Raw genomic sequence first — 14,188 nt, 5'->3', positions numbered from 1 at the left:
TTTGTCTGTTTGAATAGTGCTTGCATATTGAAAAAAAGTTACTGTTGGAATAGTGCTGAAATTTGAAAAAAATGAATGTTGGAAAGAAATAATAAAGAAAGATTAAAAAAATAATATTTTAATAGAATGGTAAAATAATAGAATGTTTTGATGTTGGGATATTGTAAAATGGTATGGTATAATTGATAAAGAAACTTTTTAGATGGTAAAATAGGATAGAATTGAAAAAAATGAATGGTGGTGCTCTTAGGAGGTGAACGCTGTAATGTCCGGATGAGTTTGAAAAAGAAGCATGTATGAGAATTGGTTCCTAGATCATGATTGTGGCAAAGTTGTGGCAAAATTTGATTCCTAAATTTTCTTAGACCCACTCAATACAAAAGTTGCTAGTGTGAGAATTTTGGCTTATATTTATGGTTGCCATATAGCAATTTCCCTTACTTTTACGTACCCTACAAGAGCATAGAACTTGAATTAGGAGAAGATAAAGAGAAGGGTTTATAGGGAAATGACTACTGCAATATGTATCAAGTTCATAATGAAATATGTTATGAACCGGAAATATAAAGTGATAACTTGGTCGATATGAGGTGATTGGCCTTCTGAACTTGACAAGGATGATACAATTTTTTGTTTTATTTCTGCTTGCTTCATTCATACGTACATAAATATTAGTGAGAAGATATACATAACAACAAATTTCTAAAATATAGGATCCAACTCTTATTTGAATTGAAATACAAATACTAATCCTAATCCTAATCCTAATTTATTGCAGAAATTCTCATCCTAATCTACAGCAGAACCTTATTTGAAATTCAAGAGCTTTATTTGAATTCAACTAGAAAACCAACATCCTTATCTTCTTATATTGTTATCCATGTGCAATGCAATCTCCTTTCGGTATTGTCTGAACCATAACAAAATATATCAAATATAAGTTCTAAATTAGACGCACCATCTTTTTCTTAAAAAGCTAATCATAAATAACTTAGGTAAATCCAAGGGTGGTTCAAACATTAGGCCATTTAGACAATGGCCTAAGGCCCCTTTAAAATAGAATATATTGTATCTCTTTGTGTTATAATATTATATATATATATATATATATATTAAAAAATTAAGGCCTATCACTTAGGGAAACAAAACATCTTATATTAGAAGGTAGAATTTCATGCTTATCTGTTTTATGATGTAAAATTTGTAATTAAGGCCCAAATATTTAATAAATAAAATGGGTAATTACAGTAAACTCACTTGTGGTTTGACCTAAACTCACATTGCCTACTCGTGGTTTGAAAAGTGTCACTTTGCCCACCTAAGGTTTGCACTGTTAGACTTTTGTAACCCACCTCAGTTAAAAATGAGGGTAAAAATGTATTTTTGCTCTCTTTTATGTCTCTTTCCTCTCCAAACTAAAAAAATAAATTAAAAAAAAAACCTAAAAAGACAAGAAAATAAGATCAAAAGTGAGGGTTTTGCAAAATTTAAATGTAACACTACTCACCCACCACCGTAACTCCATTTTTAAAAGAGGAAAACAAATAAATGTAATGTAATTAAAAGAAGACCAAAAGCAAAAACAAAATAACCAAACCAACAAATAATTTTATATACAAAAACTTTTATACTTTGGGTTGTGCTATACGTTATTATTGGAGCCTGTACTTGACCAGCCGCTCATGATCTGGGAGTTTGTTCATCGAGGCAATTCTTCAATTCTTTTATTGGGGTTTTGTTCATTTGGGGTGAATGGTGACAAGCTGACAGTGATGGTGTGGCGGTGTTTGTTCGTGTCTTTTCTTTTTTATTTTTTAGAAAAATGTTTGTTTTTGTCTCGTTGAACGCATGCATGGGTTTGCTGGCTTGAGGGTGCTACGGGAGTGGTGGTGTCGGATTTGGTGCTGCTGGGTCTTGGGAACGACCACTTTGAACAATCCAGTAGAGTTGCTACCGTGGTTGAGATTGGTTTGTATTCTAATGATTTGGTAACCTCTAGTGAAAATTTTTAGCCCAAATTGGTAGATCTAACCATTAGGTAAGGCCTTTTTTTTTTTTTTTTTGGGTATTGGGTTTCATTAGAACTACAATGAAATACCACAAGTTACATCAAATTCCATTTCAGCTGGGACATCATCCAGCCAAACCAGATGTCAACATCCTTGGCTTTCTCTTAGTCATGAGCAACATAGTTTCAATTCCTTTCGGTATGGTTGAAACAGAAATGGCTAAAGCTTTGCAATCTTAATTTTAATGATATTACCAAAGTGAGAAGTGCAAAAATCCTCCCCTTGTACCAGATTGATAATGACTAAAGCATCTCCCTCGAAAATAAATTCTGAATGCTTTGATGCAAGGGATTGATGATTACAAGAAGAAGGCAAAATGCTTATTTGTAATGGTTTGAAATTTCATTTTCAATGTTCATCCATTTTTGAAAAATTTTCAAAACCCTATCCTTTTGATTCATGTTATGTTTATTATTATCTAAAAATGTGTTTTTTAACAGCAAATTGAGAGATGGGTTATGGAAGGCTAATAGTGCAAACCTTGGGTGGATAAAGTAACACTTCTCAAACCACACTTAAGCGATGTAAATTGAGCAAAACCACATGTGGATTTATTGTAATTACTACTAAATAAAAATCATTTTAAAAATATTATAATTTCTTTTTTCTAATATTCAACATTTTATTAATACGTTTTACTATGTTTGTGGTAGTTTAAGAATGCAATTTTTTTTTAAATTTTCCAAATATTTTGCATGCTTGTCGCCTCTCTCTCTCTCTCTCTCTCTCTCTCTCTCTATTAAAATTATAATTATAATTAATAGTTTTCAAGATAAATTTATTGTTCAGTAACTGAAGTCCAACATTGACCAGAACAATAGTGGCCGTCTAAAATATGATATTTACTTTAATATTGATTATTTTGATATTTTTAAAATTAAAAGTTTTAGCATGCCTTTTACAAATATATGAAAATAGTCCAATTGATGTATTAAATTATATAAAAATGTTGGATTTTTTTTTTTCTAATTCATGTATTGTTTATAAAATATTAAGTAACAATACATTTTGCATTTTCATCTTACCCCAAAATGTGTTGAGATAGCTCTAGACTAGTCTATATTTTTGCAGATAGTGAATTTGAGTGAGGGGCTTGAAAAAATCTTATTTAAAGATGAATTGGGGTATTCAATAAAAACAACACCATTTAAATTTTCAAGTTTTTAAAACTTTTTATTTTATATTTAAAATACTCTATGTATATGAATTTTCATAGAAATGTGGCGATAATTTACATGAAAGACATTTATATTGCCAATAACATGGTTAATATTTCATGATTTTGGCATCGTTATAGCAGTATTAGTACAAAGAAACCAATTCAATCGAGGTTAAAGTTGTTAAAAAAATAATATCAAATTGATAGTTTTGCCAAAAAACTATTCTACTAGTATCACCATTGGTAGATCCGCCAGAGGGTCTTGAGCTAGCTTCCTTGAAGAGGCTTGATTATTGGAAGAAACTAATAACTTTTAATAAATTTTGTTATTTTAAATTGTTTCCTTATTCTAAAAAAATATACTGAGCTGGCTCCGCTTAAATCTATTCTAAAAAATATATTGAGCTGGCTCTGGTTAAGTCTTGCAGAGTTATTTTCCCTTTAAGAATTCAATTTCCAACATGCATCAACTACGCCATAAGAAAAATTTTATTAAGCACAAATTCATACGGATTAATTAAGGACCCAGCATATTGAAATGTTTGTTCCATTCTCTCACTTTACATACAAATATTCACACCATAATAAATTGATAATAAAAGCATGATATGAAATTTATTCTTACTCATGAACCGAACAAATTAATTAGGAGGCACTAAATCGAGCGACGAAGCTAGATTTTGGGAAGTAAAGGCTTTAATCTCTGGATAATTCTGAAACAAAAGCATAGCCTTTTCATGCAAACTCACCCATGCCTCAATTCCATGACCATCTTTGGTGTCATGCAGAAGAACCAATTCCACAGGAACAGCTACACTGCTCATCCAAGTAGGCTTTCCCCAACCAAAATCCGCTTCATACAAAGAGAATCGACACCAGCTAGTGAGCATAAAGATATCGGTCTCACCTCTTTCAAGTTCTTTACCGATCTCTCTCAAAGAGTTAGTCATCATGGTAACCAAATAATCCCCATTTTGTGGTTTCCTGCAGTCATCAAGCGCATTCTTTAATGAATCATAAAGCGAACCCACCAATTCATGCAACTCCACCTTGCTGTCTCTATCTCCACCAAATCGAGCATTGGCCACCCTGTAGAAGTTCCCAAAAGAATTATCTGGTATTGGCAGAGCTGTCCTTCCTCGCAGGTTCAATGAATGACACAAAATAGAGGGCCTTAAGTGCCCATGTTTAGCTTGAGCCACAGCAATGAGAGCCTTCCATATTAACGCTGTCACTACCATTACCCGTGAAGGTTGGTTTTTTGTTAGTGATTCAGAATCATAAGCGCCAACTTTGGCAATGGCTTTTAAGCTCGATACTGCTGCCCCATTGAACACAAACCTTTTGGTGATAATTTCATTTGGAGTTCCAGGCTTCGTAGGGGGTGCCGCAGGCATTATTTTGATCTCTCTTGGTGGAAAGAAAGAAGGCAGGTCGAAGCTTGGGTGAACCACTTCATTGATCCCTGATGTTTTGCATGCTCTAGCCCACGCATTGAGAAACGTAGTTACTGAAAATCCATCGGCTATAGTATGTGAACAGAACAGCCCAATGGCTAGTCCACCGCACTCGAACATGTTGACTTGAACAAGTGCTAAGGGAGTAGTTGCCGATGTCGTTGGATAGGGAAGAAGATGACTCAACAGCTAGGGTTTGACTTCTCCCTCGAGAAATTGAGCCAGCTGACCACTTACTTGGGCTTCCAAGTATTCCACACCCTCATCATTACAATCAACTAGTTGATCATCTTTTACGTATCTCCCCGCTAGCGGGTAATAGAGGGTTAAGACTTCTGTAAGTGATTTCTCCAAATACTTTATCCTTTTATCATTTTCATTTTCGTCCCCATTGGCATTGTAGTACAGAATAAGGGCCACGTATGTTGGAGTAGCAAGTTGGTCTATGGATGAAGTTTTCAAACTCCCAAGGTGAGGTGGAGTTGGAGTGGCTGGTTTTATCAACTTTCTGGATAGGATTTGAACCTTCATACTCAACTCAAATGGTGTTTCAGTAGATAGGTTGGCTTATTCTGGAGTTGGAGATGATGGAAATCTCTATTTTTCTGTCACAATGAATGAACTACAAGCAGCATCTCTCTAACTAATTAAGCCAATAGTTACACACTTTAACACACGCTAAAAGATCTTTGAGAACTGGAAAAAAATCATGACACGTTGTATCCCCAACGACCATTTTTCTCCAACCGTTGGTCAATTTTGTTCTTCACCATGTGACTTTCAAACTGAAATCTTAATAATTGAAAGACGCATCTCTCTAACTACAAGCAGCATCTCTCTAACTAAGAATGTGTTTGGATTCAGCTTCCACGTCCAACGTCCACGTCTGGGCTTCCTCTTTTTTTTTTTTTTTTTCTTCTTCAGCGTGCCTGTCATTATTCATTGGCCATGAACAGTGATTTTAGGTCAATGAACAGTAATTTTTAGTATGTACAGTACTTTTTACTCATTTAAAAATTATTTTGCTACGGTGTTTTCAGTTTTCAGTTTTCAGCAATAGTTACACGCTTTAACACATGCTAAAAGATCTTTGAGAACTGGAAAAAAATCATGACACGTTGTATCCCCAACTACCATTTTTCTCCAATCGTTGGTCAACTTAGTTCTTCACCATCTGACTTTCAAACTGAAATCTTAATAATTGAAAGACGCATCTCTCTAACTACAAGCAGCATCTCTCTAACTAATTAAGCCAATAGTTACACGCTTTAACACATGCTAAAAGATCTTTGAGAACTGGAAAAAATCATGACACGTAGCATGTGTTTGGATTGGGAGGCTGCGTCCAGTGTCCTGCGTTTGAGACTTTTTTTTTTTTCTTCCCTGCGCACATGTTTCAACGGGGGACAGGTGCACTGTTCACCACTGTGCGTGAACAGTAACCGCACAGTGGTGCACTGTTCATGTACTTTTTAAATTTTTTTTAATTAAAAATAGGACCCGCATCACTATTCACCCATTTAAAAATTATTTTGCTACAGTGTTTTCAGTTTTCAGCTGTATCCAAACGGACCCTAAATTAAAAGTGGCTTTAATAATTGGCGTTGTTAAATATTAGCATTAATACACCATGTTGAATATGTTATTAAGGATGCGGAAGCGAAAGCATAAAGTATAGAACACAATAACACAAGAAGATTACGTGGTTCAGCCTAACGGCCTACATCCACGGAGGAAACCCTAAAGGGCTACATCAATAATATATTAGAGTGTAGAACAAATCCTATATTACAATGAACCATAATATGTGTATATATAGTAGACTAAACCCTAAACTAATAGACTTCTAGTACAAGTAGGAAACTTGGTTTGCACACAAAGTAAAATTAGGCTTGGGCTTATGCTAATGGGCTAATATATCTCTAACAGGCGTTTCAGCTTTTCTGAATCAATAGGCAATGGTATGGGTGAGCCCAGCTTGTTCAAAAGCAACTGTTTGGCTCTAAAGCAGCTTGAATTTTTTACTTTATTTTATTTTGCTTTTGATCCATGTAAGTGGAGAGATTTTTCTAATCTTATACGAGGGAGGAAGTATCTCATGTGACTATCTCATAAAGTAATTTTCTTAAATTTGATGGATCCAACACACATGAGATTCATATGTGGCAAGGGTGGCACTCAATGAAACATCTCATAAGATGTTTTTTTTACGTGAAGGGTTAGAATGCTCTCAGACCATTTAACTTATTGGCATTTTAATAATTGTTTTAAAAAAATTAATACACGTGGAGTAGGGGGAATTCAAATTCTAGTTCTACTTATAAGAGAAATCAGACAATGTCACTAAGTTACACGATTTTTGATAGCATTTATAAATAGTTAAAATAAAGGAGTTAACTTTTAAAAGAATTGAATGCTATTACGACAAAGTCATCTTTTATTATCTTTGGTTCTCATAATTATTTATAGTTATTTTGATCTATGAAGTAAATAAACATCAACAGAACAATGATCTTATCGTCGAATAAGAGATTTGAGATTCGAACATCACCTACACAATAATCCAATTGATATTTTAACATGATAACAAAGAATAATTATTATAGAGTGGATTTCGTAGGTTGAAATTCTATCATATTTATAAAAAATTTCATCTTCCTTTTAAATTTTATTAAATGAGATCACATAATAAAGAGTTGTGGATTTAAAATTTATCGTTTGAGGTGCATCAATAGTGCTATTATATGCATAAAAAAATAGTGAGATTGAAAATTTAAATCTTATCTCAATTGAGGAGCTTTTCTAAAAACAGTGATTTTGTTGTTTATGGATATTTATTATAATCACCTTACCGTGTTCAGTAATAATGCCAAGTTATAGAATATCGAATTACTAATGTAAATCCCCTCTGGGAGGAAGTTTTCCTTCTTGTCCAAAACATAGAATCTGCAATGATGAAAGGTTTAATTTCTTAATTTCTATACTTTGACTAAAAAATATTTATGACTTTTTCTTTTAATTTAAAAATATGAAGAACAGCTGTATGATATTTAATTATCATGATTTAGAAAGTAATTATCATGATTTTCATTTGATGAGTAAGCCGCATTCAAAAGAAAAAAGAAAAAAGAAGAAGAAAAGTTAGTACCAAACACACATATATTACACATATATTCCACCTCAGACACATATATAAATGGTGCAGAAATAATTTTCTTATATATTAAAAAAGCGCACATGCATATTAAAAAACATATATGCCTGACTACCCCGACAGTATAATTTTATATAATTTAGTTTCATATAATTTAGATGACCAGATCTTAATTTCATATATAATTTGTATGTATGATTTTAAATAACTAGAGATAAATTTATTTAAAATTATAATAATATGAGATAATAATTTTTTTTTGGTCGAGTACGGGTTTGTTTGGAATCTGCTTATTTTGTTGAAAGTACTGTGGATAAAGGTAAAAATCAATAAGACTTATGAATAGTAGTAAAAATAAGTTAAATAGTAAAATAAGCTGGTTTTTTAATCTGGGGGTAAACGCACACTAAGGGTCCGTTTGGATACAGCTGAAAACTGAAAACTGAAAACACTGTAGCAAAATAATTTTTAAATGGGTGAATAGTGATGCGGGTCCTATTTTTAATTAAAAAAATTTAAAAAGTACATGAACAGTGCACCACTATGCGGTTACTGTTCACGCACAGTGGTGAACAGTGCACCTGTCCCCCGTTGAAACGTGTGCGCAGGGAAGAAAAAAAAAAGTCTCAAATGCAGGACGCTGGACGCAGCCTCCCAATCCAAACACACGCGTAGTATCCCCAACCACCATTTTTCTCCAACCGTTGGTCAATTTTGTTCTTCACCATGTGACTTTCAAACTAAAATCTTAATAATTGAAAGACGCATTAGGGGAGAGGGACAAAGTTATGGGCATTCATGCGTAATAATATAGGTCCCTTTGGTTAGGCGTTCTGAGAAATTAAAAAAAACATTTTAAAATCAAAAACTCTATTTTACAACTGCAATTTCTAGTAACTTTTTTACAAATACTTATTTTATATTCAAAACATAATTTAATGACAGTTTATACAAACACATCCTATTTCTAACACGCTTTCCCAAATATAGCTGGGAAGAGAAATCACAAATAATAAATACCAGTATTAAAATTTCCTTTTTCCTTTTTTTGGATTAATGAGATTTAAAATACAAAAAAGTTGATGTGGGTGAGTGTCTTTCATACTTAATAGCCTTTTCTCTTTGTTGCAGGGACGGACTTACAGTACGGCAGGGGGGCCAATGCCCCTCCCCCCCCCCCCCCAAAAAAACCTAGTATATACATATATATATATATATATATATATATATATATATATATATATATGGGTTGAAATTTTAAGTTTTCATCCTAATAGCCCCCCCAATTATAAAAAACAAAAAAACTGGTATATCCGAATGCAATCTGAAAAATTAACCTTATAATCGACAAACTCTCATCTGAACGTTTTTAGACCCCTTAAAACAACCAGATTAACCTAGATATTTAGCTAAGTTATCAACTCAGGAAAATTATGCAGATCTAGGTTAACACAAAACAATCATATCATGCCAAATAGCGGAAAAATAAATAACACAATTATATGATGACCTAGGAAAATCAAACCGGTAAAACATCTGGAGAGGATTTAACCTAGCTATCCTCAAGGTAAAACTGAATCCACTATGAAGAAATTGAAGTTTACACAATAGCGACTTAGACCACAAACATCCTATTGCTACCTCGAGTAGAAAACTTACTATCACGACCATGTGAAAGCTCTGAGTCCACAAACTACTTCCTTCTTGGATTCCCAGCAAGCACAAGCATTCCCGCTTGTATATCTTTAAGCTCTTAATGTAGCAACTGAATGATCATCAAGTTCTTGACATAGTCTTGACCCTTGATAACCCTAAGTATGTGTGAAGGCAAACACCTCTAGATCTCACAGAAGATTCACACACATAGCATTAACGACTTCTAAAAAACGTGGCTAGGGTTCCTGTTATACCTAGGGCAAAACATAAAACCCTACACACAAAATGGGCTTGGGCTGAGTTGGAAATTTCTGCAGAAAAACAATCTGCACGACTTTTGATCGGTCAAGTCTAATTCTCGATCGATCGAGCCAGGTAGAATTGCAAAGTAAATTCTACAACAACTCGATTCCAACTTTACATTAAAGACACATACTTTGAGCAATCTAAACAAAACTAAAACGTTTTGATCATGGTTTGCCAACATTACAAATTAGTGTTCTAATACATTTAAACCTAAAGGTCTTAGAACCTAATAAACTCTTCCTTTGGCAATTTATGACAAAACACAAACACAAACAAATGCTCAAAGTTTACATATAAACAGCCCATTACAACAACAAGGCCCAATATAATAAATTCAACCTAACTACTATCCACCAGTTGCAAGTGTAGACAGCAGCACGACTGAATCAACCTGTATATTCCTGTAACACTTAACAAACACATAAACGCATGTGTCAAAAATACAAGTAATCAAAATAACTTCTTGATTTCACATAATCATAAACTACAAGACATATATCATGAATAAACTCATCAATATAGATAAAAAAAAAATAATGTAGCACAATGTGTAACAAGAAATAGATAAGCAAAACAAAATATCTCCCCCTATTATGGATAACCTAACATAAGCATCATGAGCCAAAAAGATACATACAAAGTGAAGCACCTAGATACAATCTAAAAACTCCATAGCTCCAAACAACTTAAAAATCTCCCCTAACTATAGAAGCACCTCTCTACACCATATATACACTCCTCCTTTTTGTGACGAATTGCCAAAAGGCACTCACTCATCATCAAAAGGAGGTGGCAGTCGAAGACTCTCCAAATCTGCTCGCAAGGCATGAAGCTCATCAAACATGTCCACCAAAAGCTGACCATAAGCTGCCTGAACGGTCATGATAGTCTCCAACATATGTCGAATGTCCGAATCATTTGAAGTAGAAGGCAGAGGAACATCAGCAGCAGCAACAGCAGCAAGATCGTCAGATGCCTCAGCAGAAGTATCACTCGTAGAAGAGAGCAGAGGAGGAGGTACAACACTAGAAGACTCAACCCTAGGACGCTTAGAGCTTGCTCTCAACTGAGCAGCCCTCTGCCTAAGAAAGGTGGCACCTATAGGAGCTATAATATGAACAGGCTCAAATGTGGGAAACTCCTCTAAACCAAGATGTAAAAGAATCCGATGAATAAAAACGGGGAAGAAAAGAGCATGAGCAGTAGAACTACTCGTATAAACCTCATTCAAAGAACGAATAAACAGACGATGAAAACTGATAGGAGCATTAGTAACAAGGGCATATAAAAACACACATCGCTCAATAGGGATGGTGTGCAAATGAGAGATAGGCCACAAGGAATAACAAGCAATCCTAAAGAAAAGATAGTGAACCTTAGTGAGCTCAGCAGTAGTGATCCGAGGATCAGAACCCCATTGGATAGAAGACCTAGTGATGTAAGACATGATGTCATCTAAGGGAGGAGACTCATTATAAGGATAGACAAGATACTAAACAAGAGGCACCCCAAGAGCAGCAGCCACTACCGAAGGGGTAATGGTGTACTCATCACCACGAATCCATCTCCTAAGGACAGTGTTGGAATCATAGACATGAATAGAGAGGTTACAATAAAACTCTCTAATCAAGAGAGCAAGGAGGGTGAGAAAAATCTAACAAATGTAACCAACCCCTACGCTCAAAGTTCCTCCTAATCTTGGGATCAAGCTCATCTAAAAGAACCCGTCTCTCAGCCCAAATGTTTCTCTTAAGATTAAGTGTCTTAAAGGTCGCTTGGTGTTTCGCACTCAAGAATCTCTCACTTTCAAAGGATGTAGCAGAAGAAGAGGAGGATGACCTGTTGGCTCTAGTTTTCCTAGGCATGATGCTAAGGAAGGAACAGACAAGCAGAAAAGAACCAAAAGAGAAAACAAAAAAAACAAGGGCAAACTACAAGTTAGCACAAAACAATATAGAAAATAACAATCTATATGATGCAAGAACACAATCAACACATGATACATGCTCTAAATGCAGTGAGAATCAGTTAAAATTAACTTTAAAATCATAAAATTGGTTTGAGCATAGAGTTTAGAACAAATACCCCAACATTTTGAAAAACCACTTGTACAATTTTCAAGACATTGACCAATTGATCATTACATAAGATAGAGAACACATTAAAATGATCAAATTAATCAATCCAACAAGCCAATTTCATCAAATTAAACGTAATGAAATAAAATCCCCAATTTGGGTAATTTCAAGCCCTAGATTTTCAAATTTTTCACAAAACACCAAATTGATCAAATTAAATCACCAAGAACTGTTGCATATCAACCCACAACAAAAACCCATTGATCAATTGTGAAAGAACGAGCCTAAACAGCAAAAACCCCAAAAATCCTTAGTTTTGAAATTTCCTTCTAAATGCATGATTTAATGCATGAAACATGAAAATAAAAGAAAAAGGAAGGGTAGAATGGACATACCGACCTTAGAAGACAAAAACATTGCAAAGGGATCGGAGGAAAACAACAAAAAAATTGAGTGGAGCTTGGACAAATTGGATAGAAAGAGAAAGAGTTTGAAAAAGTTTGAAAAGTTCATGAACACGTGAGAAAACTCATGATTAAAAAAAAAACTCTCTATACGATTTTCGATCGGTCGAAAGTTAGGTTCGATCGATTGAAAAAGCCTTCGATTGATCCAACAGCAATCGAGCACCGATTGAAATAGACAGAAGTTGACCAAGATTTTAAACGCAATTTCGATTAGTTGAAAAACAGCCTCGATCGATCGAAATTCTTGAAAAAACAGTTTTTTGAAAAACACAACATTTTTATGCAGAAACTCCTCAAAGCAAAGAATTTTATGAATAAAATGCTTGAGTATGAGATGAAATACTTTTTAAAAAAACAAGATTTAAGCCTAGATTTCCCAAAAATTAAGATATTCACTCAATTCACCTTAAAATCTCAAACTTCAAAACACATTTTGCATACAAACTCAAGGAGGTTTCAATCTTGGATGGCCAACCAAAATCACACACAACAACATGTACAAAGTTTAGCAAAGAGTAATTTGTATAGTATGTGCAACTAGTAAAAACTTCAGAGACATATAAGGTGATATGTGAATAGTAATTAAGCACAATTTTACAAAATCCATCACATACAATTAAAAGAAACTATCCCTCAAAGAGTTATATCATATAACTCTCACATCTCCTAAAATAAAAGCTTGCAATCATGTAAGTATCTTGATTTGCCTCATAATGTACACACAGGTTTTATTGTATTAGAAACTTATTAAGAATTGGCCAGGATAATGTACACACCAATTTTATTTGATTAATTTAATTAAATTTCAATAATGTACACACCAATTTTATCATTTAAACCGAGGCTACACCTTATGTTCTTTTTGTGCATATGCTACACTTTCTCGACCACAAAATCTTACGATATGCACTAAAGTGTTCATGATTGGCTAGTAAACAGTGGTGAGATGGTTATTTATGCCTTTCTTAATAAGTTCAAGTCTGACAATCAAAAGCATGTGATTTCAAGATTAAGATCATGTGATTAAAAACTATAAACATCTTCCCACACAACATGCACTACCAAGCTCAAACTAGTAAAGTGCACTAAGAAAAGCTCATCCAAGCTAAACAAGGTACATAAACATGTTATGTAAAGATAAATTGGCCAACCTTGATATCAAATCCAAGAAAAACAATGCAAAACACATTGTGCTTCCCATTTCTTTTCCCTTTTTTTTTTTTAATATTTTTGAAAAAAAAAACAAAAACATCCTAGAATGAAATGCATAAATGATATGCAATGCAAATCCTAGAAAAATAAAGAGAACATAAACAAGAAATACAAAAAAAAAAAAAAAAGGTCACAAAGAGTAGAGTATTGAAGCACAAGGACCATGTCAGAAAGACTCACTTAGATTGAGCCTTTTGCATCCAAAGCTTTTTAGATGCACCTTGAACATTGGAGTTCTTATTCATATTAGAATGATTTCCAACTCCAGTATTGGAATAAAGATTTAAAGCCTTTACCAATTCACCAATAAGTACCACAGGATCTTATGCTTGAGGCACAAGTACTTTTGGTTTATTAGCTCGCTTAGTAGCTTGCAACTTGAAACAGTCTGGACGAATGTGCCCAGACTTTCCACAAAAATGACAAACCCATGTAAGTCTATCATGCAACTTGCCCTTAGAAGGATTTGAAGTCTTAGGTTTAGATTCTTGAAGATCAACCCTAATCTTTCTAAGAGGTATGACTTCTACAGGCTCGATAATCTCACACTCAGGTAGCTTAGAAGAAGGAACAAAGTTTGTAGAATGTATTTCAGAAACAGAGATACTTTCTACAAAATCTAACCCAATT

General features: G+C 34.0%; 1 pseudogene; it reads right to left on the bottom strand.

The window, feature by feature from the left end:
- Positions 1–3,759: 3,759 nt before the first annotated feature.
- LOC142631027 (acetyl-CoA-benzylalcohol acetyltransferase-like) lies at positions 3,760–5,406 on the bottom strand (annotated as a pseudogene).
- Between the last annotated feature and the right edge of the window lie 8,782 nt (positions 5,407–14,188).

The sequence above is a fragment of the Castanea sativa genome, chromosome 4 (genome assembly GCF_040712315.1).
Source record: "Castanea sativa cultivar Marrone di Chiusa Pesio chromosome 4, ASM4071231v1".
In the NCBI taxonomy this organism is placed as follows: domain Eukaryota; kingdom Viridiplantae; phylum Streptophyta; class Magnoliopsida; order Fagales; family Fagaceae; genus Castanea; species Castanea sativa.
The sequence above is the reverse complement of the archived record's forward strand: the minus strand, read 5'-3'. Positions and strand labels throughout refer to the sequence as shown.